The 5,548-nt window shown below is 39.7% G+C and overlaps 1 protein-coding gene across 1 annotated transcript in view; it reads right to left on the reverse strand.

Annotated features, from left to right (window-relative positions):
* The window catches only part of LOC118735193 (zinc finger CCCH-type with G patch domain-containing protein), a 98,948-nt gene that overhangs the window by 26,319 nt on the left and 67,081 nt on the right, over window positions 1-5,548 (reverse strand). The gene's annotated exons all lie outside the window — the stretch shown is intronic.

A 5,548-nucleotide genomic window follows, 5' to 3' on the forward strand; every position in this document is an offset into this window, starting at 1 on the left:
CTCGTTCACGAGTGGGCAAGTAACAATGGTTTGGTCTTAAATCCAAATAAATCCCAATGTATTGCTATTTTTTAAAAAACATTTTGACCTCAACGTTTATGATACAGTTTCATTGAACAGAACTGTGATACCATATGTTGATGTAGCTAAGAACCTGGGCGTACTATTTAACAGAACACTAACGTGGGATAATCATGTCTATAGCACAATTGGTAGAGTATATGCTATGCTAAGGTATTTATGGTCAACACAACACCTAACGCCGATGCCCACTAGAATGTTAATCGCGAAATCTTACTTGCTACCAACGCTGTTGTACGGTTGCGAACTCTATGCTAACAGCGATAGTCAATGCAATAAAAAACTCAACGTGCTTTATAATAACATCGCCAGGTATATATATTGCAAAAAAAACGGTATGACCACATTTCTCAATGGGCTCGCAAGATAACTTCAGTATCACTCGACGATATGCTGAAGCTCAAGTGCCTTACAATGCTTCAGAAAATCTTACTCTCAGAGGAGCATCCGCATCTCAAAAATCGTCTTCAAATTACTCAATCGTCACGATTACAACAGCTTTTGCACCTGAAATTCAATTCTGTCATATCTGAGCGTCAGTTTTTCGTCTATACTATTCGCCTATGGAACAAATTACCCCTTAAACTCAGGGCTATTAAGGACACATTGCACTTTAAAATAGCATTACTTAGACACTATGCTGACTAAATGAAAATTTGTAACTATTTAACTCTCGTCAGTCACCCTAACTCTAACCGCTAAATTACTGTATTTTTCTTTATTCTCTTCAATCTTACACTTTATGAATAATTTTATAAGTTTTAGATGTTAAGTTCAAATTTTATACATTTTAATATCGTATTATATTGTAATATTCTCAGTATCTAACACTGAAATATAACCTGTGGTTGTTGTGTTAGACTACTTTAAATTAAATAAAAAATAAATAATATCTATAGTAAAAACTATACCAACTAAACTTATTACTATATTTAAAAGTTCACTCTCCTATGTACATACGTATATTCCAATTCAACAATTAACAAAGTTCAATTCCTTCATGTAACCAATTATCAACAAGGATACTTAAAAGTATACTGGTAATAATAAGAAAATTCAACTTCAATGAAAAAAATTTTCCGAATAACCTAATTCTAATATGTACATATGTGTTTATGAGGAAATCAGTAAATGTGACAAAAAAAAATCGAAGCAAAAAAAATAATAATAACAATAAATTAAAATGGTAACACAAGATAAAAATATAGGTGCTGAGGCAAATCTCCCATATCAAGAATATTAAATTTAGCTTAGCGAGTTTCTAAGGTTTCGCCCGTTGCTGTACTCAAATCCCAAAAATCCTCCACCCGTATCTTCTCTTGCACATGCATTCTTATATGAATACAAGTAGTGAATATATATATGTGCCTATGTATAACTAGGTGTGTATGTTTATATGTACATACATATGTATATCGGTTTTAGTAGCTTTGTACATAAGCTTACATTCTAGCACTTACCAATCTCACATGTGATGTAGGCGCCTGCATACCGGAGATGGTTAAGCTGAAAGAGAATTATAAGTATATGCAGTAGTAATAATTGAGTGGGAATATTTTTTTTTGGGGTTCACTACGCATGGGCATGGAATAATGAATCAGACTTTAAAACTCGCCCGTGATAATCGCCACGTTTCTAGCTGCCTACCACATAATTTTTAAGTTAAAGAAGAAAAAAAAACTTAACGTACATATATATACCTAAATATATATGATCGGCATAAATAACTATTGGTTAGTTAAAATCCATTAGCTGGACCCAGAGCTGGGCGGAAACAAATTTATGAATATGAAAAAAACGACAGAGGCTCAATGTGCCTCCAGAAATAGTGTTCCTGTAAATTCGCTTGTTACGTGCTGAAAAGTTAAAAGGTGATTCGGGATCAACGCCTACAGGTACCAGTGGTGGAATTAGTTTATAAGTTAAAATTTGTGTGCATCGGGCAAATAGTAAAAATAAAAAAATTTACATAAAAAAAAGCCAAAAGTTAGGTTAGGTTCATTGAAAAAAAAATGACTTTTCCCATCTAGTGTGTACAAGAACAAATTTTTGGAAGATAGTGGTGGTGGAAAGTGGTCGGCGTGGTGAGTTAGTCCGTTTTCTTGGATCTGCTCAATCCGCGGAGAGCCGTGACATGAGCGCGTGGAAGTGCTGGCTCAAGTGTTTCCCGTGTAAAGTCCGGTGCTCTATGTATGTATTTATGTATGTCTTCTCCCTCTCCTTGTCTCTTTATTTCAGCTTACAACTTTGTGGATTATAAATTTTAATCTTCCTTATATGCTCGCGGTCATCCACCTCTGGAATGGTGATCAGCTGTCTTTATTGCACTTGTACTGCTTGGCCGTAAAATGACCTAAGTCGGCAATTATAAGTTCTGGGCCCCTTGGGTCTTCCTGCCTGATGACAACCTCAAATAGCAGGATTCGAAGCGGATTCTGGTTAGAATCCCGTAGATGAATCCGTTTAAGCGGGAATAAAAAAAAACTTTTAAAATTGACAAACTTCGCCAGCACTTCTCTTAGACACACCCGGATGCTTTAATGTCGGCTTTCAATCTGATTTTTTGTTACAGCTAATTTGGCGATCGTGCCCCGATGCATTTGCAAGCAGAAATTTCCTCCAACTTTCACTCATACTTACAAAGACAACCATACATTTCTCTACGACACATTGTTACATGTACATTCACACACACAACCCCAACAATGAGTTCGCCTTTTCACACATGTTGCGCAACATGTTTAGCAACCCGGTTGCGGAACAAACGAAACGTTGGCGTGATAGATTTGCCACCGATGTTAATGCAACGTGAGAGGCTGCCGTTACAACTATGAAAACGCCCACACTGACATACGATAAAAGAATCGGTGGTCACATACCACGAGGCGAGAAAAATATACTTCCTGTTTCCGAATTGGACACGGAGCGAACCACACTCATCAGCCCTCGCAAGAACGGAACTACAACCAAGTAATTAAAGTGTATTAAAAGCTGGCGACATTCGGGGAGTCGATACTCACCCCTCAGTGGAAAGTGAAATCGACTGCGTCCAAGCAAATATAAGGAAAAATGCTGACTGTAAAAAGCCTTTTTTCTTGTATCGAGTTAATATAGGCAAAAGGTGCCGTCACATTCCTTCCGGCAAATCTCAAGCCATGTTGTTGCGTAGAATAAAGAAGTTGTGAGCATCAAATCTGAACTGTTCATTTGACAGCAATTGAGTCACCATGAGCCGGTAATACAAAATCATTACACGTAAGTCAGCCACTTTCTTGCCACCATCCATTGGAAACGAGCTATCCATCAACCGTAAATAAAGATTCCTGTTTGGACCGACAAACTAAGGTCAAGCAAATCAAGAAATTATGCCAAATTAGATATCGGGCGATTTTGAATAAATAAAAAAGTTAATCAAAAATAGAAAAGACAAATTTTTATAAAAAAATTTTCTTTTCAACAAATGTATTTTTGCGTAGAATTCCTTTCTACGTAGGCGTCCTTCGGCCGCACTTAGGGATTATAACCCTCACAAAGTAGAATTCTCTTTCTGTGTTGCCAAAGAAGGGGGGCTGAACACCTTTTACAGAGAACACCTTTCTGCGTAGGCGGCCTTCGGCCGCACTTAGGGATTATAACCCTCAGGCAGTAGAATTCTCCTTTCTGTGTTGCCAAAGAAACAGGGCTGAACACCTTTTGCAGAGAAAACCTTTCTGCGTAGGCGCCTTCGGACACACTTAGGGATTATAACCCTCACTACGTAGAATTCTCCTTTCTGTGTTGCCGAAGAAGGGGGGCTAAACACCTTTTGCAGAGAACACCTTTCTGCGTAGGAGGCCTTCGGCCGCACTTAGGGTTTATAACCTTCACTACGTAGAATTCTCCTTTCTGTGTTGCCAAAGAAGGGGGGCTGAACACCTTTTGCAGAGAACACCTTTGTATACTTTTAATGCTTACTGGGTTATATCCTATCTCCTTTTGTCTCCCATTCTTTTGCATATTTTGGAGTTTGACAGCTGAACTCCGCCATTTAATTTGCATATGCAACCAAAGAAAACGCGTGATTTTGAAGGTGTTTTTATTTAATGAATTGTGATTAATTGGTTAATATTAAAGTCGTAAATAAAGTTATAACTAATCGAGTACAGTGTAAAGTGAAGGGGAATACAAAAATATATTGGCGAAGTGGCTGCTTTAAAGAGAATAGGAGTGATAAATGTACGCTAATTTGCGAATTTTACAAAAAAGAGCATATTTCAAACCCAATTTGTAAATAAACTAGTGCCCAAAATTTACAAGTGGGTGTTAGAAAAATGCGTAGACCCTTGACTATAAGTGCGTGGAATTTTTTTTGGATCGGGCCACCCCTTTGGACGGAATAGCCCGAAATAGTTGGGAGCGCTACTAAACCCCACCCATTAAAAGACTTGCAGAATATACAAATATATTATTTTCATTTTAAAGGTGCATCTTTTTCCTTCCGAGCGGGCCAAAGTCTGTTCCTAAATAGCGAGCCCAACGTGGGTAACGCCCACCTAAGTGAACGTCGGTCTGTGTGGGTAGGGCAATGAAGGTGCTTTCAGTAACTTCCGTGAAGCCGTTCTTATCAGCTTTAGAAAAGTTGACATGGGTTAGGTATTCCGCGGAATCAAAGTCGGCAGGTTTGTCAATCGAGATGATTATGGGCAATTGTTCTGATGGCAATGTCAGCATAGGTCGCCACGTTATGCTGTTTGTCAGACCAGCACTTAAGATTGTTGTCATGCGAGCTACTGCAGCTGCCCGTAATCCTGGTGGGTGCATCGTTGTTCATTGTGCAGAATGTTGAATCGTCTGTCCTCTCAGCGAAGTGCGTTCGCCTACGTTCATTACACAGGCTTGAATGACAAGGAACTGGAAGGTGGGGAGAGTGGTCCCACTGCTCAAACCGGGGAAATCTGCTAACAAAGGAGATTCGTATCGGCCGATAACACTCCTTTCCCCGGTAGTGAAGACACTTGAGGCCTTGCTGCTCCCGATTTCACGAACCACCTGAGTCCAGCGAAGCATCAGCATGGTTTCCGTAAAGTGCACAGTACAACAACAGCACTTAACGCCATAAACACTCCGATAACTCGTGGCCTTAACCGTAACCGCCCCTGTGACAGAACGGTTCTAGTAGCATTGGACTTGTCAACGGCTTTTGACACCGTCAGCCATTCCACGCTGCTAGAATATATTGAGGCTTCCTCTCTCCCACAGAGGCTCAAACGGTGGTCGGCAAATTATCTGAGTGGTCGACACTCGTCGGTAATGTTTAGAGACAAATCGAGCAAACTCAGGAAAATAAAACAGGGGGCTCCACAGGGTGCTCCACAGGGTGGTGTCCTTTCCCCGCTACTGTTCAACTTTTATAGTTCAAAGTTCCCTCAACCACCAGAGGGAGTCTCGATTGTCTCTTACGCCGACGATTGCTCGATCATGACGACTA

The sequence above is a fragment of the Rhagoletis pomonella genome, unplaced genomic scaffold (genome assembly GCF_013731165.1).
Source record: "Rhagoletis pomonella isolate Grant_MI unplaced genomic scaffold, Rhpom_1.0 Rhpom_scaffold_00003, whole genome shotgun sequence".
Lineage (NCBI taxonomy): Eukaryota > Metazoa > Arthropoda > Insecta > Diptera > Tephritidae > Rhagoletis > Rhagoletis pomonella.